The sequence below is a fragment of the Neofelis nebulosa genome, chromosome 9, assembly GCF_028018385.1.
Source record: "Neofelis nebulosa isolate mNeoNeb1 chromosome 9, mNeoNeb1.pri, whole genome shotgun sequence".
NCBI lineage: Eukaryota > Metazoa > Chordata > Mammalia > Carnivora > Felidae > Neofelis > Neofelis nebulosa.
Window position 1 is genome coordinate 121,581,890 of NC_080790.1, and position 26,823 is coordinate 121,608,712.

Sequence of the window (26,823 nt, forward strand, 5' to 3'; positions counted from 1 at the left end):
TTGAACCCACAAACCACAAGATCATGACCTAAGCCAAAGTCGGACACTTAATGGACTGAGCCACCCAGGGGCCCCAGGTTTTTTTTGTTTTGTTTTGTTTTGTTTTGTTTTGTTTTTTTGTTTTTTAGGAGATTGATATTATTTTAACAGCAGAAGCACACCTGACAATAGATAAAGTTGAGGTTTAGTTAAATCCAACGCAGATTATTGAAAATGTATTTATTTTCCTGTACACACACACACACACACACACGCACACACATGCACACACACGGAGGTGCAGAGTGTTAAATTTCAACTAGACTATTGTTACTAAAATAATAAGAATCAAGGGTTGAAGAGTGATTTATGTTTTCAGTACTGATCTGTATGCTCCGTTCCATGTAAGCTCTGGAAAGGTTCCCAGTTTCAAATCTCAAGCTCTTCTGGGTAACAGGAGCAGTAAAATTCTTCCATGCTTAGGTGCAACGCCTGGGCAAAAGCAGAACGTGCTGGAAGAGATCATTTTGCATACACGTTCTTTCTTTAGCTGCTGTGGTGAGTGTGTTTCCATCTCAGAGCTGGCTTGAGGAGTGTCATTCTCACAGCCCTCAGAACAATGCCCAGACAGGTAAACACAAGAAGCCGCTCGCGGCAAATAAAGAGCCTTACAAAAAGGAGAGCAGTGTGGGGCTGCCCTCCCCTCCTGTGTGTCTGAGACCCTGAAATCAAAGGCTAACGGGGGTGGGTTGCCCGGTGGATGCATGGTGAAACTCTTCTTACTTAACTTACCTGCCCTTAGGCAACCTAAAACCAGGGAGCAGAAACAACCCAAAATTGTTTTTTCAGTTTCTGAACAAAAAGTTTAGAGAGAAGGCAGGGGCATGCCCCGAATCTGTGCACGTGAATGCCAGAGGGATGTGGCTTGTAGGCGAGTGACCGTATTTTTGACAAAAGGCAGAAATTCCTACCTCGGGGCTTCTCCTCCTTTAGTTTGCTAGGGAAGACACACACATCCGTGAACTTACCTTACCAGAATAGAAGCCCCTCCTTGGGGAGGTCTTACACACCATCGTTTTCTAAGAGCCTGGCACTTAGTAGGTGCTCAGCAGGGGGCAATGTGACACAGTGGTTAACAGCTTGGACAGGATGCTGTCCCTGGGCCTCCACTTCCTCATCTGTAACGTGGGGATGATCAGTCATTGCATGGAGTCCTGCGAGATTAAATTAGATAATGGATGGTTAGCCTTGGCACTGAGTAAGTATTCAATGAGTGGTAACATTTGTTATTTCTACTTTTTAAATTATTATTATAAAGTAGTCCCCTCCAGCCTAGGACTCTCATCCACACTCCAGTCCTGCATAGCTTTGTCTGGGAGGTCAGGGAAGGCTTCCAACTCAAAATGTTCAAAATGTAACTCATGACCCACCCCACTCCCCATCCGATATCCGCCCAGCACTCCCCGCCTTAGCCAAAACAACAGCATCTAGGAACTTCAGCAAACTGTGATCCTTAACACCTCCCTCTCCCCTGCTCCTGCCCACCAAACTAACCTGAGTCCTTTCCATTTTCCCACCTATTTCTTGGAATATCCCACTTCTCTTCACCACTCCTACCACCTTCACAATCCAGGTGCCATGTCCCTACCCCGGGGGCCGTGATGCAATCCTAATAGGTCTGCTTCTCACATCCTTTCTTGTCCCTCTCCAATCTGTTCTCCATGTTGGCAGAAAAAAATCACTATTTGGGGAACACAAATACGGCCCTGTTGCCCCCTTCATTTCTTCCCAGTGCTCTCAGGTCAAGGACCAAAGCGCGTCCACCATCATTCCAGCCTCAGCTTTCTCAATCCTCCTTCCCCTTCCTTCTCTCCTCCGGGCTCCACGCACTCCAGCTTGTTTCAGTTCCTCAAGGGGCACAGATTTCCCTGGTCACACGACATGAGCACCAGCTGGGCCACCCCTCCCTGTCACACCCGCCTTGTCCTTCTGAACCCTCCCCACCCTACAGTTTTGTTGCTTCTTCAGAGGAAATGTCCTGAATAGATCCGTCTCCTTTTTTCACGTTCTCAAGGCACTTGTGCCTCAGTTTTATGGGTGGCGATCGCTGTTAGGATGTAACACATACTTTGGTGGTTATTTGACCATGTCTATTTTCTCTCAAGGTTCCACAAGGGCCAAGGGTGAGAGATGAAGACAGGACTTGGTTTTGCTCATCTTTGGATCCCCATTGTCCGGCATAATGACAGATGTTCAATATGTGTATGTGTGTTTGTGTGTGTGTGTGTGTGTGTGTGTGCGCCTCTTACACCCCAAGACTTATCCCAGAATTTTATTCACTAACCCCCTTCCATCTTTTCTCCAGCTATTTGAAATCCAGTGAAATCAGGGATTTCATTATGTATTGATGTCAACATAAAGCCAAATGATAAGTGGGGCAAACTCTTTTCTGACTTTACTGTGGGTTTTCTGTTTATTTGTCTGTTTGTTTAGTGAAAGCCTTTAGCACGTATTACCTGAGGCCAGACTTCTCTGTTTCTTTATGAATTCGGCTCCAAACCCTTCCTGAAGATAGCATTCCCCAGAGTGGAACATCATAGGAAAGGGATACCAATCGGTGATAGAAGCTGGAATAACTAACAGCACACCTTCTTTCTATGTCTAGAATAGTGAACAGGTCTTAGGGGGGGCCTCCATTATGCCAAATATCAGGTGCCGTTTCTCAACAAGGACCAAGGATCAGGTAGAAAATCCAAACCAGAAAATAACTCAAAGAAGGCATTTATATAAGTGCTAAACCAGTGGTACAGGATGGTGGGGAGATGGAGAGAGCTGCTAACTTAGAGGGACTGTGATTCAAGGGCCGTGAAGAGCTTTATCTAGGCATCAATTTTTGGTGGGTGGTAGAATGAAGGTTTCTGGAACATTTCACAAACGTTGGGTATGAATTCCTCTCAATGCTGATGAAGAATCATGCTTCCGAACCTTAATGGGCACATTGACCACCTGGGGATTCAGTGAACTAGACCCTTTCTGATTTGGTGGGTCCAAGGTGAGACCAGTGGGTCTAAGGTGAGACCAGTGACTCTGTAGATCTAACAAGTTCACGGGTGATGCCCATGCTGCTGGTTTGGGTCCCAGAGTGTGAGCAGCAGGTATGTAGAGCCCTCCTGCCAATCTTGAAGCAGATCCTTAAGTGACAGATACCACCCAGATGATTCTAATGCTGATGTAAGCCATAGCCGAAGACAATAATCATGCTGTCATCTCTCCTAATTGCTTTGCCACTAGGGACCCAGGTCTATTCCAGTGCTGTATAAATGCAAGTCATTCTTAATTACTCAAAGAAAACTGGGCCACCATCAGCCTGAAGTGCACCCTGGCTAGGAAAGGGTTTCTTGATAAATCCTAGTCTTGGACCTTGGGTTGTACCCATAGCCAAGATGGTGCTCAGTACTCTTTGACACCTGCCAAAAGGTTGAGGCAAAGGTGGTAGATGGAGATGGGGTAAGAATTAAGAATGGAAGATACTTATTACAGTGAAACAAATAGAATAAATACCCAATGAGCACTCTTCTCTCCATATGTGCTAGTTCCTTTAAGGGTCATTACAGCTTTATGAGGAAGGAACTTTTATCTTTATCTCCATTTTACAGATGTGGAAACAGAGGCCTGAAGAAATGAAGAAACTTCCCCACAGTTGTGCAGCTGGTTATTGAAGGAACCCAGACCCTGACCCATAGAGACTCACGTTAAGTCTGTTGTTCTTAATCTGAGTGCACATTCACATTTCATGAGGAGCTTTGGGAAAATATCCATTGCTGAACCCTCAGTATTTCTCATTTCATGGCTATTAAAAAATAAACAAACCTGCCCAATCAATTGAATGTATATCCAGTGCTGAATACAATTTCCCAGGCCCTGACTCTTAATTGCCAGGATTTATCCCCTCCAAAAAGTAATGTATCATTCATTCCAAAGAACTAGGAATGCTTGATGGAGTTTTCTGAGGAGGCTGCATCTTAGGTCACAAAGTGTCCAGTAATAACTTCTGACCCACCGAGTAGTGATTTTACAACTGAAGGATGGTTTCCAGACTCTATTTGCTAGGATTCTATGTGATAATAGTCTATGAAGTGTTTACTGTGTGCCAGGAGACACTATTCTAAGGACTTTACCTACACCACCTCCTATAATCTTTCAAGAATGCCTCAAGAAGATACCCAGGAACATCTCCCATTGGACATATGGGAAAACTAAGATTCCTTGAGGTTAAATGCCTCGCCTTGTTACAGGTGGAGCCAGGATTCAAACTCAAGCTTGTTGGCCCTAGTGGATGGGATAAACCACTTTGCTGTACTGTCTTTCACTTCGTGGGCTGTGCTTGTTTCTTACTGGCTCAGATGATGCAGGTCTGCACTACCTCTCATGATGGGAGAACAGAAAGCGGCTGAAAGAGATTCGTTTTGTCAGAGAATGGAGTTCCTATTAGAGAACGGGGCTCAGTGCATGGCAATTTGGGAAGCTGATTTCCACTTAAAACCAGGCAAGATTTTGTATCTGGCAAAGCCACCCAGCAATGGAAAGGGCTACTTTGAGCAGGAATGCATCCCTCCATCACCAAGACATCAAATATTTCCTGGGCACCTATCTAGCAGGGATGTTGTCGAAGGGGTTCAGGGATTGGATGCAGAGTTGGCGTGGGTGCTGTCTGAGGTCTTCAGGCATGAGTAGCTGTGATCCTATGATCTGACTTCAGTCCTCAAACACTCAATCAGCAAGTAAGGGCTTGATCATTTACAGTTACACAGCGAGATGTTTCCAGGAACGATTTCCCTGTAGCATTTTAATAAGTACTCTATAAATAATAATTTATTGAAGTTGCCTACTATGTTAGAAAAAAGAATATATTAAAGCACCCAGGCTAATTGAAGCTGGCAGTTAAGTTCCCTGAATCGAAACCAATCGGTTTATCTACATGACTCTAAAGATTTGGGATGAAAACTGCTCATTATAGTCCAACATCCGAATATGCAAAGATCCAGATGTTTCACAATATATTGACATAGCCTTCCAGGAAACCTATGTGCAACACTGAGTTGAAAATGTTCTGATACAATTAAAAATAAAGTGGATCAAAAAAAAACCTTTACTCTTTTTTGGTTGGGAGCTAGAGGTTTGAACTTGAAAGACGCTGAAGGCTGTGTGACCCAAGTCAGCATGACTGCTGGTTCTAACTTAGACGATTGCACAGCTTGAACTGCCTGTGACTGTCCCAATTCACATCTGCGGTCCCAGTGTAAAGTTTAACAGATCACCCTCTGCCTATCCCCCCCACCCCCCACAAAAGTGTCCTAGTTACACATTACATAGTCACTGTGTAATTTATACACCTAGGTACACTACAATGAGAGACTGGATGGGATACAATCCATTGGGGGCAAACCAGTCACTTGAGGAAGACCCAGTTTCAGATGGCGACAGGGAATACAGACCAGGAGGCAGAACAGGGGCTCAAGTAAGAAGTGCTCTTCACCATTTCTCAAGCATCCCTTACCCTCGTGTGCCCGGGATTTCACTCAGCTTGTTCCTTTAGCTCAACTTTTGTTTGTACATGCACGTGAGGAAGCACAACCTAGGTTCTGTGTATCTGTCTGGTCTCTGTATGAGCTCAGATTTTTCTTTTTAGGATTCCACATACAAGTGAGATCATCAAAGGGTATAAACTTCCAGTTAGAAAATGTGTAAGTCCCGGGGATATAATGTACAGCATGGTGATTTCTGTTAGTAATACTATACTGCATATTTGAAGGTTGCTAAAAAAGTAGATCTTAAATGTTCTCGTCACAAGGAAAAAAAATCTGTAACTATTGCCATGAATGTTAACTAGTCTTACTGTGGTGATCATCTTGCAGTATATACAAATATCAAGCCTTTATATTGTACATCTGCAACTAATGTAATGTTTGATGTCAGTTCCCAATTTGCATTCTTGTAGGCTGGCTGAGGACACAGACACTAGAATGGGACATAAGACATACAAAATCCTCTGAAGATGTTGACTTAACTGGAAAAAAAATGAGCATGAATCAGGCTTGACGATTCAGTCTCTGTAATCTTGCCTCGGGATTTTATCATGACTAACATATCTGAGCATTTGGTCAAGTTATTCGCAAATGTTATTTTTAATGCCCCTGCAATTCCTAGGGGATAGGTGTTGTCACCACCCCTACTTTGCAGTTGAAGAAAATGACACTGGAAGAAATGAAGCAACTTGCCCAAGATTCCACATCGAACAGGTCACAGTGTCCAGATTCTAACCTAAGAAGCCTGGCCCGTGTGCCTCCTGACTGACACTCTATTTTGAGCAGAATGTTGTCCACAGCTCATCAACAAATATTTACTGAGTCGAATGGGGCCGGAAGAGTGGTAGGAGTTACCCCCTGCTGTCATGAAGCTCAAGGTGTCTGGGATGGAATGTCACAAGTCCAGCCAGCAGAGAGGCAGAATGTGGAAGTGCTCTGAGAGGTACAAACACCCATGGGGGGAAGTGTGTCCACTGGAGGAAATCATCAAAGGCTCCCGGAGAAGGGAGCATTAGGGTTGCTTTCGAGGAGAGAGAAAATGTTAAACAGGTAGAAATTAGAAGGGTACTATGCAGACGGAACAGCCTGATGAATGGCATTGACCTGAGAAGTAAATGCCATCCATTTAGGCTGGATTATTGTCAAGTGCGAGTTAGGGGAACTTACACAGACTCCCCACCATGGCCTCCGCTCCCTACTTCCCATCACACATTCTCTCCCTGGTGTTCTATTCTCCAGCCACAGCTGCTTATAGTACCCCTGCTCAGTGCGGTATCATTCATGATCTTTTGTACTCCAAGCCCCTTTTCCTGGATGCTTTCTTCATCTACATTGCTTTTGTTTGCCTCAAACACTGCTTCTTCAGGGAAGCCTTCTCTGATCTCCTGGGCTGGGTAATTTCTCTTTGCCATGCAATTTAACAGCTTCCCAGTAGGTATCCACTACTATGCACAGTTTTCTTGGTACAGAACAAGAGGTCGAAACAAAATAAAATCAGCTGGAAAGAGATGCCTAGATTAGAGGCATGCAGCTTTGAGTCAAGTTCAAAGACTCCTTCTACAGTGGTCCTAGCCAAGAACCAGCTCAGTGTCGAGTAGAGCCTAGGGGATATAAGAAAGGAGGATGGCTGAGATTGAGCCCTGGCATGTGGATGGACATCTCCTTCTAAACAATACAGAAGGAGAACTTAGAATTTCAGATTCCAAACCATGGGAGAGCCTTGGAATCCATCTGATCTCAGAAGTGTGCTCCCAACGCCTTCTCCAACTTTCCCTGCAAATATTCATCCGTGTATTCATAAGGGAGTTTTCTCCTGTTTCTTCTGGAAAACCTAAACTATGAATTGCATTCAGTCGGTCAGTTAGGCATTCGTCCATCACAGGAGCACCTGTAATGCACTGTATACAGTTGACCGCACAGCACCAGGATCCAAGGGTGAGCGAGGCTCCTTTCCTATCCTAGAAAGGAGGAGAGGCTGTAGCGGAAACAGACACTTGAAACAGAGGATAAAACCTGTTTCCGTATGGCGTCTCCTTTTCTCATCAGGCCCGTTTTGGCCTCTGACAGTACAGAGTTCACCAGCCAGCCTCCTCTTCTGTGAAAACATCTATCATATCTCCCCAAAGACTCGCCTACACGTTCTTCTAACATGAGGCAATTATTTCATATTTTCTGCGTTAGTTGTGGCCACTGATAGTCTCGTGAAGATCGACAAACGTCAACTTGTTCTTTCCCAACGTACTTCTTTAGATGCGTGTGTCGAAGAGGTGGCTATGGAGGGGGCTGCGTGACGGCACGAACATGCAGAACTTCTCATGTGCCTCCATCATGAGTTAAAAGGCAGGGCTTTGGGAACTGGACTTTCTTGACTTTGGGGAAAGTGTGACGTAATAATCATTCCTTCTTTCTGAAGAAATGAAGAGAAAGGAGTGGTCTGTTCAGCTCTTGATATAAAAACGTCAACTGAAAAGTGATATTTTATTGGAACCATAAGTTTTGTTTGAGAAATTTTAAAATCCAGAGTTTATTTTCCTTTGGTATTGCTGTAGAGAGTCAACAGGAATTGAGATAATTTTTGTCCTGTATTTGTGCCCACTTATTAAACACACATGTGCACTAGATTCCTTGCATAGGTGCAAAAGGGATCAGAAGTGGGGGAAAGGTGCAATTTGGTCCATTGACCTGTTTCCCTGCCCTCAGGACTCTTTCAAACAGCTGTGAGAAAGAGGAGGAGGAGGAAGGAGGTAATTTAGCAGTTCATATCCAGATGTTCATTTCAAACACACCCTGAACAACTTTTGCATGGTTTATTTCATTTTCTGAAACCATTTTTCACAAGCCTGTTTTCTCAGCTGGGAAACTTCTGGTGTAGTCTTTTCAAACAAATATTGCATTTGGCATTACAAGAAAAAAAATAAAGAGCTTTTGAGACATTCAAAGGACAATCTGTTTGCCTTGGTCTGCAGAAGCGGGACTACAGGAATGTGGGCATTTTGTACCACCCAAAGTATAGGTAGGAAAGTTCCAGTCTTCCGTTCCATTTACATGGAAATTTGAGAGCTCCTTTAGCTTGATCACTGTAAATACTCTGCCATGTTTTAGGTTGACCTGGAGTGCCAGAGACAAGAAACCTGGCTGCGGACAAACAGGGCCAGTGGAAGAATCCTCCAGGATTAACACTAAACCAGAACCTTCCACATGGCACTTCAAACACAGTAGTCCATTCTCAAAACAAAAAAAACGAAAAAAACAAAAAAAACAAAAACCTGTATGCTGTTCTAGTCCCACCCATCTTCTTAAGCGAAACGGGAAGGACTAGAAGGAAAATAGTGCTGAAGGCCAATGAATCTCTTAGGCAGAATCCCATAGGATATAATCCCCACCGTTCCTTTCACCTCAAGGTCTGGGTCCTGGCAACCGATTGATTGCTCCACTAGAGTCACAGGGGTTGGGATCTAGGACATCCCCTTCCCCCCACTACGGAGTGGAGCTGGTCTCCTGGCTAACCGTAGGGTGAAGTCATTCCACTGTCAGGGTCTCTTTCGGTTAAACCAAACCTGGAAACAACCTCAGAAAGGAATGGGCAGCCTACAAGGATGAGTCCAAATGGAAAGAGTAAGATTTGTCTATTTATTTTTAAAATTTTTTTAAATGTTTATTTGAGAGAGAGGGAGAGAGCATGAGCAAGGGAGGGACAGAGAGAGAGGAAGACACAAAATCTGAAGCAGGTTCCAGGCTCTGAGCTGTCAGCACAGAGCCCGACGCAGGGCTTGAACCCAGGAATGGTGAGATCATGACCTGAGCCAAAGTTGGACACTTAACTGACTGAGCCACCCAGGCGCCCCAAGATTTGTCTCCTTAAAGAAAGGAAGTTGAGCCGTGAAGATAAAGGGGATCCAAAGAAACAATAGAGCGAAGTTTTGATGTGGATGAAATAGAAAATGCAAGCATTTAAAAACAAAAAACTGGGGGGGGGGGAGTGAAAAAATAAATAAATAAATAAAAACCAAAAACTGAGTCTTGGGTAAGTTTCTTCACCTTCCCGAGACTAGTTTTCCCACTCTTAGAATTAGACACTTGAGTCCTCAGACCAGAGTGTTAAAGTGGGGACTGAGTATAAAAAATGCCTCATACAGTGACAGGCATATAATAGGTCTTCATTATTAGTTAGCTCTCCGCACATTCCCTTGACTTAAGAGAACAGCAGAATAACGCGAGAAGTCTCTATTTCTGTGATCGTTCCTACTGAAAAGCTTTGTGTGTCTCTGAGATATTAAAGAAGATATCCAGGAAAGGCAGTCCAAGATGGCGACACAGGAAGACCATGAACTCACCTCCTCCCAGGACACGTGAAATATACGACTACGTATGGAACCACCACCTCTGCGAAACACCTGACAGCTGTGGAGCGGTTCCTTCCCACGGGGAAAATGTGAAAAGGGACACATCTGAGGTAGGCAGGAGAGGCTGTGACTCAGTCCTGCCATACCCCTCAACCCTGAGGAGACCCACAACTGGGAGAGAACTCAAAACCCTGGAGCTTCTCCCTCAGGAACGAAGGGTTCATACCCTGCACCAGGCACCCCAACTTTTAAGACTTGCACCTGAGCTCCCGAAACATCTGGCCTTGAAAACCAGTGGGGCCCGCCTCCCTGAGATCCAAATGGCCCAGGCAAACTGTGATATACCTCTCAAAGGCTCACATGGGCTCACTCACTCCAGGGCCCGATGCAGGGGCAGCCACTTGAAAAACACCCAGTCTTGAATGTGAATTATTTTCTGACCTAAAGCTGTCTGGTGGCGGGGCGGGGAGTGAGGCGGGGGGGGGGGGGGGGGCTGTTGGGAGCATCTCTGGGAAAGACGGCATTGATGGTCTGGTGGCCAGCAGGGCTTGGGCTTGCGGTCCCACGGCACTGTACAGGCTCACCTCGGAGATATGGAGGGTTCCGTTCCAGGCCGCTGTGATCGAGCGTATCTCACCATAAAGTGAGTCAAACGAATTTTTTGGTTTCCCAGTGTATACAGGAGTCATGTTTACACTATACCGTAGTCTACTAAGCGTGCAATTGTATTACGTCTAAAAACCAAAACAACGTCCATCGATCGCTTAATTAAAAAATACATTATCACTAAAAGATGCTACCTTCTGAGCTTTCAGTGAATTGTAATCACAGATCACCGGAACAAATTTAACAACGCTGAATAAGTTTGAAACACCGTGAGAGCTACCAAGATGTGACCCAGGGGTATGAAGTAAGCAAGCCCTCTTGGAAAAATGGCACCAACAGACTTGCTGGAGACAGGGTTGCCGCAAACCTTCAGTTTGTAAAAAGCAAAGCAAAGCAAACCAAAACACACAATTATCTGCAAAGCATAATAAAATGAGGTGCACCTGTGAGAGAAGATTCCAAAGTGAAGGAAGCAGTGCTAAGAGAGTCCTTAAAATTAGGGTCTGGGTGCTCCTGGGTGGCTCAGTGAAGCGTCTGACTCTTGATTTCGGCTCAGGTCATGATCGCATGGTGCATGGGATAAACCCCGGGTTGAACTTGTCACTGACAACCCATTCTCCCTCTCCCTCCCTCTATGCCCCTCCCCCATGTGCAGGCGTGTTCCCCCCCTCTCTCTCTCTCTCTCTCAAATAAATAAGCATCACAAAAAGTAGGTTCTAGAGGATACTGAGGAAGCAGGCCTACGCAAGTCCCCTATTTCAATCCTGTTTCCACTTTTGGAACACCGTGGACTTTTGACTTTTGTCAATTGTAATTTGTCAATTGCACCTGGACCGCCTTCTGGAACACATCCTTCAACTTTGGACCACAACAGAGATAATGTGACACCTGGTAGCTAAATCGCCAATCATGCGTTAGATGGTCAGTTTAACTCCGTCAGCCCCAACCACAATGCCTTGCCAACAAGTTATGTAACCCTGTGGTTTCTGCCTTTCATGCGCCTGCACTCCCCACTTGGAATTCGGAGCACACTTTCGATTTCAGTCGACTCTGTGTCTCCTGGATTGCAATCCCCAAAACCCCAAATAAACGCTTTTGGTTGCTTTACAGCCTCGTCGTCTTCTTGGTAGACAGCCTGTATATATTTGCATACTTTAAAAGCTGCTGTCTGAGGCTCTGGCTTCCAATCAGCCTGGATCTAAGTACTGACACTGACAGGTCTTGGTGCACGACCGGCAATTGCGAGCTGTTAAAAGTAAAGTCAGCTGGTCGGGCAATCACTGAGTTTCAAGAGACACCCAAGAGTTAGGGCAAGGTCGAGCCATACGTTTCCTTTCCTACATGAGGCCACCCCTTGAAGACTGGGTGGAGACATCCAGCAACCTGGTTGGGTGCACGCATCTCGATGTCAGGAGACAAACAGATGGACAGAGATGCAGGCAGTCAAAAGGACAGAGGTGATGACCAGATGCCCAGATGACCAGAGAAATAGACGGACAGAGATGCGGGCAGTCAAAAGCACAGAGGTGATGACCAGATGCCCAAGTATATAGGAAATCACCTAAGAGGCTATAGAGATTGGGAGGGAAAAGGCACAGAACAGAGGGACCCGGGGCCATCGCATTTAAGGAACTGCCACATCAGAACACCCTGCAGAGACCACGGAAAAGCAAACTGAATGAGAACATTTAAAGTGGAAACTAATGAGAACAAGGCCAAGAACGTGAGATCACGACCTGAGCCAAAGTCGGATGCCTAGCCAACTGAGCCACCCAGGTGCCCCTTTTTATTTATTTATTCATTCATTCATTTATTTATTTATTTTTAATTTTTTAATGTTTATTTATTTTTGGGAGAGAGAGAGACAGTGTGAAGAATGTTTCTAAAAGAAACAAGAAGGGGGATTTTCTTTTTTTTTCTTTTTCAATTTGTTTCCTCTGACAGGATACAAGGCAAACACCCAGTATGCTTGAGTTTTAATAGGATATTTCCTTTGCCCCACTTTTTTTTTTAATTTGAAGAAGGGGGATTTTCTAACTCAAAATATAAAATATTTTAGAAATAATAACAGTTGTCTAGAATCACATATTACACTGCGAAATGCCGGGAAACGGGAGAAGGGACGAAAAAATAAAATGTGCTAAATTTCTTGACTAAAATAGGATGGAGTCAAAGGCTATTGTTTCTTCTTGACCTTGATAATTAGAGGAATATCAGATCAAGTATGTTATTTTGCAAAATTTTGTAGAAACAAAAAAACAGGATGATTCCTCCCAAATTACTGTAGGAGATTAAAGAAATCAGAGTTCAACTAGCAAAAGACAGGAAATAGAGGAAAATGGTAGGAAAGCATGAGATACAGAAAACATAAGATCGCAGAAGGAAGTGGGAATTTATCTTTTATGATGATAACTGTAAATGATTGTAAAACCACAATATTTAGAAACCACCGGTTCAGGTGAGAAACAAAAACACACCTCCTGGAAAAAACAATTTTTTTCAAATGTCTCATAAGATGTAAACCCAGTATTTGGAAAATGTGTATCAGGAAAGTGCAAATAAGTACAACATAGATGTGTCAGTATTAATATCGGACAGAGTAGACTCCCGGGCGGAAAAAAATATACAAAGAGGACAAGAGTGAACTTACTTGGAGTTAGATCCCGTTATGAACAAATAACTAATATTCTTTGCTAGTCTCAATGACTGAGTATTAAATAAATATGTAAATTAATCTTTTAGAAATTCAAAGGAAATGTTTTGTTTGGAATATATACATTACTCTCAACTAGACACATCATATAGACAAAATAAATAAGGAGGGAGAAGGCTTTATTAACGTGATACGAACACACAAACTTGTACGCTACACCTGATAACACCTAAAGAATGAATAGTCATCTAGCCAGCTATGTTTCAAGAGTTTTCTCCTGCTGAATTTCAAGGAAGTCTTCCTCAGACTGCTTTAATTTTCCTTAGGGCATGGTTTTCATAAGAATGTGGATTATGTCTCTATTTCGTCCTCCTGTATGGTCACACTTCTCTGCTGACATTCTGGAGTCGGCACTATACATGTGTTCCCATACATGCAAGCACCCAGTCTTTTCTAGAAAGATTTGAAACTTCTTTTCTATAAATAAGGACCAGCTCTTCGGAGACTCATGGACTCTCTAGGTTCCCATTATACAAGTAAACTCTTGGGAATATTCACTGAATCTACCTTCACAGAAAGCTCTACCTTCACAGAAAACTGCCTTTTAATGTCTTGCTGTATTGAACAACTTTCCAAGACTTAACTCTTGCTCAGACTTTTAGAGGAACTCATTCGTATCACCCATGCTAGAGAAAAAAAACAAAAATATGTGAGGACGCAGAGTTGTCTCACACCAGCGAACTATCTGGTACATTGCTCACAAAGGATGAATTGGCTCTAATAGCAGGAGTAGAAACTGGCTGATGTCCAGATGGGCACTTGCTAAATACATCTGGGTAAGTCCTCAAAATTGCAATCCTTGATTTTTTTGTCCTGACCACAATCGTCTTAAATACCTTTGGATTGTCAGACTGGTTATAAAACATTCTTTCTCTGGCTCCTTAGCCATATGCCAGAATTGGGAAAACTCACTAAGACTTCCCTACCCTGATCAGAATGCAGTATTTCTGATAAGCTTTGCAATGTGACTTCATCATCTATCATTCTTCTCCTCATCATCACCCTCCTCTTCATCATGCTTCCTAAACTATCACAACTGGAATTATCAACCATGCAGAACACTGTGCATATATTATGTAACTTAATCTTACAATAATGTCCAATGTGGATGCCATTAAAACTTCCACGTTAGTGATGAAAAAATGGAGCTTTTCATGCCCAAAGCCACAGGATAAGTGCAGGGCAGAGCTGGTACTGTTAACACTCCTTTTTATCACAGAAACATCTCCCTTCTCCAGTGACTCTTCCTGTGGATTCTTATTCAATCTCTAGTCGCGGGGATTCCCAGGTCATTTCAGGGATGTCTCCCTCTTTGACAGCTTCCAGAACGTTTGTAGCTTTTCCTTATTTCTGTTCTCCAATACCCTCAAGTGTTCAAGCACTAGTGAAAGAAATTATCCAGGCCCTCTCATTATATGCTCCTGGGAAACAGACCTAAAGCTAGGACATTCGGTGTTGTCCTCGCTTACGGAGATTGGTGGGAATTTGTCTCACTTAAAGTTGTTTTCTTACAGTGTATGGTTACCACTTCCTAGGGGCAGGGGTAGCCAAATTCCACTTGAACGACTCACCATGCTATGTTCGATTCAAAATGGCTTCTCCTATATATAGAAAACTATCTTCCTTGGGTCAAACTCATGAGCTTTTGAGCTCTTTGTCATTCATTCATTCACTCATTCACTCACTCATTTTTCCACACATGATTAGTGCGTGTGTTCTGTGGGTCAGGCTCTCTGTTGGGGTGCTGGATGAATATTAATAAGGCAGGCGTCCTGGAAGGCCTCAGTGAATTGAGTATTTAGGGAAGAACCAATAGGCAAGCTAAGAGCTGCAACAGAACAGTTGCTCTAACAGGGCGATGGCCAGGTAGGAAGATAATCATAGGTTGGAATCCCACCCACGAGACTCCTTGGCGAACATCCTGCTTGTCAGGCTAACCCTCCAGGCATTTCCAGACAAGTCTGCATATTCAGGATATACACACTTTAGGCTCCCACTCCGGGACCCTGCTAGACTGGGAACGGTACCAGGATCCACTTGGTTGTGGTCCAAGAGGGAGGGTGGTGGAAGAGAAAGTCATAGATGTGGATCCCTATCCCTTCCTCTTGCCCTGGGACAGAGCACTTACCTGTCCGCCCCTCACCTGTTAGGGCTAGGGTCGATGCAAGCTAGCATTAGAGAAAAGTGTTACTGGAAAAAAAAAATAGGCAAAAGGGAGGCAGCAAACCTTTAGGAAAAAATACAGGGGAATATAGTCTGGGAAGAGGTAAATGTTAGCAGTTACCGGATTTGTTGGTCTTGTATGATATGTCTGCAGATTAGTAAGGAAGGTACATTTCCTTCAGGACCTCAAGCTTTGAGTGTCTTACCTGGCCTCTATTCTTCCCAGTGTGATATGGTCCCTAGAGTAGAAAATAGTGACAGCCATAGCTAATTTTTGGATTTGATGCTTGAGTGAGCACTTATGCTCCAGACCATGCTAATCATTTCCCCTGCATTATTGCATTGCATCCTAAAAATAACCTTGTGGGGAAGGTAGGATAGCATGTTTTTTCATGGGGCAGAGGAGAATAGAAAAGGAAAGGAACTTACTCAAGGGCCCACAGTAAGAGGTGAAAGGAGAACTTGGAGTCCAGAGCTCTATGCTCTTAAGTACTGCATTCAACAGAGAAACACCATTCTGTACTATCAGTTACCAAATTTTATTTCTAAATTTCTAGTAACAGACTATACTGTACCTCTGTGTACTTCTAAGGGACTAACTAAAATGTCAAATAGAAACAAGGCGTCAGGATTGGGGCCTTCTACCGTGAGACATATTCTTGAAGGCGCATCTTCACAAGGTTTTACTTCAGAGAAAACTTTAAGAATTATGGGGCGCCTGGGTGGCTCAGTCGATTGAGCATCTGACTTTGACTCAGGTCATGACCTTGTGGTTCATGAGTTCGAGCCCCGTGTCAGAGCCTACTTCAGATTCTGTCTCTCCCTCTCTCTCTCTCTGCCTTCCCGCCTCGTGTTCTGTCTCTCTCTCAAAAATAAACATTAAAAAAAAAAAAAAGAATCGTAGTATAAGATGAGTATCTTAAACCACAAAAAGGCGAGGACACGTAAGTGTTGAGGTTTATTTCTTGTATTTAGGATGGAGATTCATCCCAGTGAGAAAATGGATACCTCTGTGGCACTGGCCATTCCTTAAGTCTAAATAAAGGCCCATAACGTGTCTTGTGCTACGGCAGGTGGGTGGCAGCCGCATGTCATGGTTAAGCTCAAATAATCTGGAACAGAACTGGCTGGATTGGAATCCTGGCACTCCCACCGAATGACTGACTGTGTGAAATTGGGAAACTCTCTTCAATGTTCCTTCCATACTGTCAATTGGAGGTAATGCTAGTATTTGCAGGGTGGTGATGAATTAAGAACAAGACTGTTTCCCACAATTATTAGGCATGTGTTAATTACCAGGACACAGAGCCAGCTATTAGACAGGACATGAATGTGAACAAGCAGATACCAGGATGTAGGCAGAAGAGAGAAGGAGGGCTTTGACACAGCCACGTGCAAGGTTTGAAGAGAGGTCTCCTGGCTCCTGGGTGGCTCAGTCGGTGGAGCGTCCAACTTCAGCTCAGGTCATGATCTCACGGTTTGCGGGTTCGAGCCCCGCGTCGGGCTCCGTGCCCACAGCTCGGAGCCTGGAGCCTGCTTCGGATTCTGGGTCTCCTCTTTCTCTGCCCCTCCCCCACTCTCCCCCACTCTATCCCTCTTGCTCTCTCTCAAAAATAAATAATAATAAGCATTTAAAAAAAAAAGAAAGAAAAGAAGGTCTCAGAGGGAAGGGAGTGTGGCACTGAGTCCACAGGTGCAAAGATACACAGATGTATTCCTGATAGCAAGGTGGAGAAGGGTACTGTCGTCAAAGGGAGCAGCTACGGAAATGAGGTCATGGCCAAGCAAGGCCGTCTTAGAAAACTGAAAAAGGAGAGGTGTGCCTGGGTTTAGAATCCTAGCGGGCGCCTTGTTGGAAAGCCAGCCTATAGAAGATAGTACCACGGAGAAGGATCTTGAGGCCACACTGAGTTGTTCAGACTTCACTCTGTGGGAAATAGGGGTCCGTGAGAAAGCTCCAAGAACAATAAATCATATTCTTGTTTGTCTCTGGGTTTTTTTTTGTTCCAAATATCGCTTTCTTATTTTTTAAATGGAAAAAAACTTTTAAAAATGTCCTTCCATCAAGGGAAATCTTGTATAATTATTATAAGCATACTAATCTACAGAAAAATTATAAATGATTATTTTTTATTTATGTTTCAGAGAGAGAGAGAGCTAAGCAGGGGAGGGGCAGAGAGAGAGGGAGACACAGAATCCGAAGCAGGCTCCAGGTTCTGAGCTGTCAGCACAGAGCCCGATGCACAACTTGAACCCACAGGTCATGAGATCATGACCTGAGCCGAAGTCGGACGCTTAACTGACTGAGCCACCCAGGGGCTCCTATAAATAATATTTCTAAATTACCTAAAGTCCCACAACCTTGAGAAAACGACCACTAACATTTCACTGAAGAACTTTCTGAAAGCACACAATTTCAATGAACTAATATTTTATACATGTTTTGGTCAATAATCTATGTGACTAGCTTTTCATGTCAATAAATAAAGGCATCCATGAGCATTTTAATGATGGCACAGTTTTCTATTTTATGGGGGTGAGGCAGTTCATTTACCCAGCCCTTACTGATGATAAAGCCCTTCTAATTTCTGAACATTACAAACAGCACTTCCACAAACAGTTTGAACCCGATGCGACAAAACCATCAAGTACCAGAGAGATCGGAAAACATCATAGATTCTTGAAAATTAAAACAAACAGACTTCAGGCTGCTACAGAATGAGAAGGGAACGCCATGCCCAGCACCTTGGCTTGGAGGTTGATTTTAGTCAGTAATTCAATTCTTAATCTCATATTTATTGGGCATCCACAATGCGTCTCGTCCTCCTCTGATAATGGGATGCAATAGAGAACAAGTCAGAGAATGTCACTTTTATTACAGCATAGAAGCTAACAGGGAAGATAGATTATAAACTTATAAACAAACGACGTATTAGATATCCGGGAGCACTACATGAGGAATCAACACGGGATGGTATGAGACAGCATCATCCACTTTAGTTGGATCATCTGGGAAGGCTTCTCCAAGCAGCGGTCATTAAGGCTGGTAAATGAATGGCCAAAGGATGGAGGCAGGGGAAGATCAGGAAAGGGGAATTCAGGGAAGCGGCTGATGCAAAGGCTCAAAGAGGGAAATGAGCTTAGCAGGTTCACGGCAGACAAAGATCAACAGGCCAATGGAGCTTGTACATTTTCAACAACAAGGAAGGTGCCATGAGGTGGGAAGCATCGACCACGGGCTGGGAGCACCTTGCAGACCATGCTCCAGTTCCGATGTTACCCTTCCTGAACATGGGGAGCCACTGGAGAGTTGCAGCCAGACAAGAAGCTTGATCTGTGATTTTAAAAGACCCCTACGGCTTTCCAAAACTATCAGCTTCTTAAGCATAAGTTGTTGTCTTCTGTGGCTCTGCATTCACAAGACCAAGAGATCCCTTGGCACACGGTAGGTATTACATCAGCTTTATGAAGAATCAACAATGTAGGGATTGTTGTACAATGTACAGAATCCAATGTAGGGATTCATTTACTGGTCCCACAATATTTGTTAAGTATTTAAAGGTACTGTACTAGGTACATGGATATAGTAAAAAAAAAAAAAAAAAAAAAAGAGAGAGAGAGAGAGAGAGAGAGACTTAGTTTTACCCTCAAGGCCAAACAGACCTGAAATGAATAAACACATGTGTGGTCATTTGACTTCAATTGGAAATTGGAAATTTATCTTTATTGGAAGAAAGGGAATGTCTTTTCTTGATGCTGTAGCCTATGATCTCTTTATTTTCAGGCTGGAGACAGCCATAGCTAGTTGTCTCTTTTTTTCCTTTTTAAGGAAAAAGCCAAGTCTTCCACTTTTCCAGAAAGTGGGAGAGAAAAGAGAGATTTAGAGGAAAGGGTAATTAGTTGATGTTGGAATGTGTTGACTTCTTGGTGCCTTTGGCCCCGTGGGTGCAGATGAGCAGTGGACATTGGACATGGTAAGTGGAGCTCACGAGAGGTGGAGATGGGGTCATGGCTTTGGTGGTTACCAAATAATACATAGAGGAAAATGCAGGGTGTGAAATAATCGCCATAATTTGCCCTCTCTGTCCCAGTACGATACACTACACCTTCCCAGTTTCCCCCAGAGAACTATCACAGCTTAATTTAAAGACTATGTGCTCTGGAGTTGCATGCCAGGTTGGGCACCAGAGTGGCATCACCAGTAGAATATTCGTGAGCAAATTACCCAAATTCTTGGAGCTTCAGTCTCCTCATCAGTAAAATGCGGATAACCACAGGCACCTATCCCATACAGTTGATGAAATGCTTTAATATATTTACAGCTCTTGAGTGATATTAAAGGCTTAATTAGATACTACCCAATATCTTTATTATGTCCAATTGAAAATATTTATTACAAGGCTGCGACTCCTTCTAGACCACCATTTGTTGTGATCATCTGTAGGTTACCAAAGGCAACCACGGTATTTAAAAAAAAAATGTGCCTGATAAAATGTTCTTTGGATTAATCTTGCTGGATCAATCACTGCTTATCTATAATCTAGGAGAGCCCTTAATTATTGAGGACATTATGTACCAAAAGAGCATGAAAGTGTGGATGGTATGTTATTCTGTCTTGTTCCAGCATATTAGGGCCGTTGGGATCCAATACACCCTTCCAACAGGAGGGTTCAGGTTGAGGTTTGGGGCATTTGGCTGAATCAGGTATTATCCGTGGGTTTACAGACAGATGGAGTCCCCCATGCAAAGTGTTTCCAAGCAGGCCGATGCACCATCGGCATCACAGTCCTGTGGGTCAGATGCTTATTGAAACTCCTTGACCTCAGCCCTGACTCACCGGTTCGCAGCTTATTGGTGACCGGTGAGGCAGAGAATAGCTTGCCTGGAACTACCTCAACAGTGGCTCCCAGCGTGTGCCGTAAAATTTTAAAAACAGAGGAAATCAAAGAGAGAGAGAGGAAAAAAAAAAAGCGTATTTATATTCTTGCTGATGGAAATTATTTCTAGAGGTCATGACATAGGCTGGGTCTGTGAGATCCTGGAATCAATGTTTGTCTTCGTGGAGCTGAGTGTTTCTTTTCTGAGAGGACATGGGAAGTGGGAAACAGACAATGCCTCTTGGTGGCAATCCGAGTTGGCAGGGAGCCCCTTCTTCTGGGCGAAACTTCTCTGGGGCCTACAGAGCCTTCTCTCAGCCTCGACCAACTCACCCAAGAGAGAGGTCCCGTCTCTTGCTATCTCTGAAGAGAGAGCCTACGATTGCTCTGACCCTTGGTCTCTGCCATTTACGGGGGCACGATTTCGTTGAATTCAAAAAGGATTTCTCTTTTCTATGTTTTTTCCCTCTTCCTCTCCTTTCCTAACTGAGTTTCTGCCAAGGCAAACGGGTACAAACCGACGCCATCAGGAAATCTCGAGATGGAGCCCAGTTCTCCCGAACACTTCATACCCGAGTGTGTTCTTTCCCTGAATCTGCACCCAACACTTAGCCAAGCGTGGATTCCTATAAAAGCCTTGTGAAAAGAAAACACGGATCAAAGACACCTTCAAAGTGTTGTCACGTTGAAAACCTCTGCGTGAGGGGTCAGTGGCCACCAGCAGCTCGAGGTCAGAACTTCCCCGACACCCTTCACACGGGGCCCTCCCGTAGGGTCCTTCCGCCAAGGAGGAGCTGTGCCCCCTCCCCAGCCTTGTGCCCCCCCGTGAGAAAGGACAAGAGCAGCCCCACCAGAGGCCCTTTCCCTTGGCAACGCTCTGTGTCAGCAAAGCGTCTCCAGCAAGCATTTCCGTGGGAAGGCCTTCCATCTGGAGCTTGGCAGAGAGGGGAGATTTCCTTTGAGGTTGTGCCACCCTCTCCCTTCGGCTCTCCATAAGGTGCAGCTCGGAGGGGCCTTGTCTGACTTGAGGGCTGGTGCCGGCGTGTTTCACGGAGCCCTGCGCAAGCCTGCGAGGCGCTGAGAGAAAGAATGGTATTCGTTCTGCCACCACCTCCCATCTCAGTGTGCAACAGGCCACAAGATGTGACAAGTTCATGCGCTAATTCCTTCCTTTTCAGTTAACAGAATAACACAGATGGGAACACTTACCCCGGGATCGGACGTAAACTGGAGCGGCAGGAGAAGGAGGACAGACACAGCCTGGCCCCCGCTCAGGATTCTGCTCGACAGAAATTGTTTTCAACAGCATCATCACCCGCAGCTGGGTAGCCCCAAGAAGCTACTCTCTGACAGGAAGGCGCAGGCCGCTGGCACGGGCCCCCGTCTCAACCCACTCATCCCGCAAAACGCTCCCAGCATGTTCAAGAAATAACAACACCAGGCAGCAACCCCATCGCCTCCCAGGAGTCTCTGGGTAGCAACGCCCAAGGCAGCAGTTCCAAAACCACCCCGTAAGACTGTCTGCAAGATGATAAATGGAACATTAAAGGAAGAGGGATGTTGAGACAGCAGTGGTAGAGTCACGCACAGAACCGCGGGGATGCCTGCCGTCCGTCCTGGCCGCTGGGCACTCTGCATACTCAGGTACAGAACCGGCTTTCAGGGTCTTGTCCCTTACCAGGCTCTGCCCTACATTTGTATCCCAAAGTGACAGAGATCCATTGGCGGTCAAACGGCTAGGGCTCTGAAGTCTAAGAGATGCCTTCAAATCCCAGGCTGCCACTCATGAGCCACATGTGTCGGGGCAAATTGATCCGGCTCTTCCTGAGCTTCTGTTTTCTCCCCTGCGAAACAAATTAGGAAACACTTTCCCCCTTTACTCAGCTGTTTAGGATCAAATAACATGTCCAGAGCTGGGACTGGGACCTACAAAGAGTAGCTACAGTTTATTGATGTATTTCACATGTGCCAAGCAATGTGCCCGACACTCTTATAAGTACATTTCTAATTAAACTTCACTGAAGCGCTCGGGGGCTTATGCTACCATCACCCTGGCACCGTATTGCCAACGAGGAAACCGGAAGTCAGGAACAAGATCCCACGAACCGCAAGTGATCAGCTGGTTTGAAACCACCTCTATCTATCTAGGCCTTCAGAGTCCAGATTCATAACCACATCGTAGGCACTTGGTAACAGTGGTGGTGATCACTGTCCTCGTCATCATCATGATGGCTAACCAAACCGTGAGGGGCCTCTATGCCTTGCTAGACAGCGTGCACGTCAATATTTTAGTGCCAGCTATAAGATGATGATATTAAAATAAATTATAAGGACTAACTCCAAATCTGGAAGAGAGCTACAAATTTGGGACATCAAGGAAGGAGAGAAAGACCATGCTTCTGGGAATTTGAGTGAGGTTAGGTCAAAATGAATCTTTGTGGACATTTGTCAATCACTTTCTGCTTGTAATCTCTTCATCCCTTTTTGTGGTAATAGCCTACCCTCCCTCCCGAGAAATAACCATTCTTCTATTCCATATGGCTCTGATGGGGATGACAAGTCACATTTTCCCACTGCACTAGACCACAGCATGGGCTGCCAGTAATAGGCCTTGTTCACGGAGATTAGTACAGAGGGCGAGCCTATGGTCCCAAAGGATCCATCAAGTGAATTCCAGAGGATTTCATGTATTGATAACAGAAGAATGACAATGTCTCCAACCTTTGCCATCGCAAGGCTGGCATGACGTAAGTGTGGAGCATTCTGTAGACATTTCTGTTTCTCATTTGTCCAAATAAACGGAGGAAGTCAGCTGTAGGAAGGAATGCAAGCAACATAGGGAAAAGCAAAGGCTACAGGCAGAAGAAGAAGGAGGGGACGAACGAAGAGGAGGGGGAGAGGGAAAGGCAAAAGAGAAAAGGGGAGGAAGGAAAAGGAAAACGGAGAGGGTGGGGAGATAGCTATTTTTATCTCAGGATCACTTTGTGTCAAGATCAGTTCTAATCCAGGTTCCCATGTCGAGTTTCCATCATGTTACATGGGAGAATGCTGGTTCTCACAGTACGTATTGGCTATGTCAATGGTGAAGTCACAGGCATGTAACGTTCCATCATCTAGGATGATGGACATCGTGGGGACTTGCAGAATTTCTAAGTCCCTGTCCCCAGAACAGTCTTCGCCTCTACTGGGTCATGCAGAAGCACATGTCAACTAAATTCCAGTTGGTTCTTTATTTTTAGTTGCATGATGTGATGGAAAGAGAATGAGCTTTGAAAGCAGATAGATCTCATTTCAAATATCAGCTTCACCAGAATGCATGATCTTGGACAATAACTTAGTCTCCACTTGCTCATCTCTAATTGGGACCCGGGTACTCGGGTGTGAAAATTGGGTTTGGGGGCAAGTCAAATGCTCTAGAGTAGGAAAAAAAAAAAAAGTGCCTTTGGCATAGTGCCCAGCCCACAGAATGTACTCTGAAAATAGTTCTTCTATTTCTGATAGTTCAGATCCACCCTTCCTTCACAAAGACCCTTCATGGGAACTGAGAATAGGTACCTGAGGTCTTTCTGGGAACGTTAAGGACCCTCCGTAATTCAGAATAATGTTTCTCGGTATGATGGGAGTTGTTTACGGTCATGCTATGTAAAATGTCAACAAAATATCTCAATCTCAACTCTCAGAATAAGTTGCAAAAATTAACAAGATATGTGAAGTGTCTAATTTGTTCACTAAATGAGCATAAATGAACAGTTACACTTCATACATCATTATCACTTCTCCCTGCCACTCTCTCCCTGAAGTAACAGGCTCACAGCTCCCATTGCCCCAGTTCCCGGGGTGGAGAAGGTGATGATGATCTTTGAGCCCTCTCGGACCTCAGGATATGTGTAGTGACAAGGACGGCAGGGTGGTCTCATGGCTTCACCAGTTACTGTCCCTCTGTAGCAGATTTGCTTGAAGAAGGGAAACAGCACATTGCTGGTGGTTTGGGGAATTTTGTAGTAGAGTTGTTTTTATGCCTTTCTTACTTCCGATCCTGTATAGCAGCATATTCTTAATTTTTTTTGATTATTTATTTTGGGGAGAGAGAGAGCAGGGGAGGGGCAGAGAGAGAGAGAGAGAGGGAGACACAGAATCCAAGACAGGCTCCAAGCTCTGAGCTGTCAGCACAGAGCTTGTCACGAAGCTCGAACCCACGAACTATGAGATCACGACCTGAGCTGAAGTCAGACGCTTAACCGACTGAGCCGCCCAGGAGCCCCTATAGCAGCATGTTCTGTAGGGATCGTCTCTGTCTCCTGTTCTTCCTTATCTTATCCTCCTCCTCCTCTTCTCTCTTCCTGCTCCTTCCTGCTGCCCCCTTCCTCTCTCTCTCTCTTTCCCTCTCTCTCTCTCTCTCTCTCTCTCTCTCTCTCATTTTTGGTCTTTGTGCCCCAGTTGTAGCAGACAAGGGGGACAGGACCAACGACTACAACTGAATAAGATACAGCCTTCTGCCTCAAAGAGCTCACAGTCTCTTTGAGGACACAGACTGAGAGCAGTTTGTGATCACTGTTTCTTTAGCTTGTAGCCAAGGAGGTGGAATCAAGACCCGTGCCAGAGTGCAGAGCTGACTTCTCAGCCTGGGAGAGGTGACATTAAAGCTATGCCTCACATGGTACCCAGATGCCTCCCTTTGTACCCCGTGAGCCAGTTAAGAGGGAACTATCTTCCTATAAAAGCAGAGAGCCTAATGCCTGGCAGACCCTGGATGTAAATTTCAAACGCTGTGATTTAAGTAAAACTTATTTAAAGTGAAAGTTGTGGTCACACTGAAGATAAAACCCGTCTTTGTTTTTTGCCTTACAGAAGTTTATATGGAATTCCTTTCTTTCCCATTCTTGATGCCCATTGGGTGTAGGTATCCTTTTGGCTGACTCAGAACATTCATGGGGAAAATCAGAACCAGGGCCTGTTTCTTCTCCTGAAAACAGCTTCTCCTTTCAAATAAACCTGTGGGTAAAATGTTTACAAGTGTGATATTTCACACGTGGAGAAGAGGGCCACATTAATGGCATGAAAAGAGGTACCTGTCAGCTCATTCAAGCAACAGCCCTCATACTTCTGTGATTGGGAACATGGATTCCATGAACTCAGGAAAGGGAAGGATGGAGTACAATGCAGGGTTCTAAGAAAAATTACAGCAAGAAAGAGCTTGGAGTGAGTCTCCAACTGAGTCCCAGTGTTTATGGAAGATGTTCATGCATCAATCGCCATTTTGAATCCAAAGGAAGTCTTTCCTTCCCAGCCATCTAGAGAAAATAAATTAATATCCAATTAGCATCTACTGTGTTTTGCAGGAAGAGGGTGGGGGGAGAGAGGGAGAGAGAGAGAGAGAGAGAGAATGTTCATTATTTACGGCATCCTAGATGAGAATCTACGGTGCAAATTCCATTGGCAAATCTGCTGTTGAGGTTTCTCATCTCTAGGAAGGGATTTTCCTTACTAAGCATTTCTCAGGTTTTTTTCCAGTCTCTGTTTTCTTAATTTCCTAATTTTACAAATTGTCCACAAGGGAACAGGGCTGAGAGGACAAAACCAACAGAGTGAGGCCGTGTGGGATTTGGTTGCCAAGACTCAGGAGGGTCCTGCTCTTACCGGAGCCTCAAGTCCAACAACAGTCTTAGTAACAGAACACAAACAGTTCCCTTGGCACTCATTTGAAGGGGGAGGGTTGGGTGTGGGAGCAAATGGCTCGTCTTCTAATAGGACTGCAAGCAAAATTCAAGTGAAGTCAATTAAGTCTACGAGCAAAGTAATTTTCACAGGACTTACCCAGCAGGAAGGGGCGGTCATATCGAAGATCGAACAGGGGAAACCAGAAGCATTTGCAACTGGACTCATCAGAACTCACAGGGGCGTTTTGGGATAGGATAGCAATGGTCTATTCGATGGAACTGTTCCGTCCTGGTGATTCTGGGGCTATGGAAACTCCTGTCCCTGTTCACTGGTGGAACAAAAGTGGTCTCTGTTATAGCCTCTAGGGTAGGGGGAGGCAATAAGGTTTGCCAGAATCGCGATGGAGACGGTGCAGTCCTGGCTTGTAAACAAGAGCCAAGGGGAGCCGGGAGGAGAGAACACCAATTTGGGTTGAACGGGCACAGAGGGAAGGCAACAGGGACCCAGCTGCCACTGCGTCCCGTGGAGCACACCCGTGCAACTGAGGCACAGAAAGCAGGAGCAAGGCCAGCAGAGGTTTGCAAAAGGAGGCAGCTGGACTTTGTGCTGGGGTTTGCTGCGGTGTAGAGAACCCATTAGGTGATTCGGGATCATTTACCCGATGGCCTACATGTGCCTGGTGCCATGTCAGGGATGCAGTGCAGTCAGGAGAGGGAGAGAGACAAGCTAAGCACCAGTTCCACATAATGGAATGAGTAACATGAAAGGGAAGTGTAGAGGATGCTAAGTGAACACCTAGTCAGGCTGTACCAGTGGGAAAGGACTCCTTCCTGCCCCGTCCTATCTAGTTTAGGCCATCGTCATTTCTTGCCCGGGCACCGTGACAGTTCCACCCTGGT

General features: G+C 44.8%; 2 long non-coding RNA genes and 1 other non-coding gene across 4 annotated transcripts in view; all 3 read right to left on the reverse strand.

Moving 5' to 3' along the window:
- Window positions 1-329: 329 nt before the first annotated feature.
- Window positions 330-26,823, reverse strand: part of LOC131485761 (uncharacterized) — a 75,837-nt gene continuing 49,343 nt past the window's right edge. Inside the window, exon 2 of the long non-coding RNA XR_009248998.1 lies at window positions 330-1,193. This is a non-coding gene — a long non-coding RNA (uncharacterized LOC131485761). The remainder of the gene's footprint in view (window positions 1,194-26,823) is intronic.
- Window positions 12,440-12,570, reverse strand: LOC131486459 (small nucleolar RNA SNORA27). Its single transcript, XR_009249360.1, has one exon. It is a non-coding gene; the product is annotated as a small nucleolar RNA SNORA27 (small nucleolar RNA).
- LOC131485760 (uncharacterized) overlaps window positions 22,566-26,823 on the reverse strand; it is a 35,142-nt gene continuing 30,884 nt past the window's right edge. For both annotated transcript variants that reach the window (XR_009248997.1, XR_009248996.1), the window contains 2 exons: window positions 26,081-26,252; window positions 22,566-25,557 (listed from right to left, as the gene is read on the reverse strand). This is a non-coding gene — a long non-coding RNA (uncharacterized LOC131485760). The remainder of the gene's footprint in view (window positions 25,558-26,080; window positions 26,253-26,823) is intronic.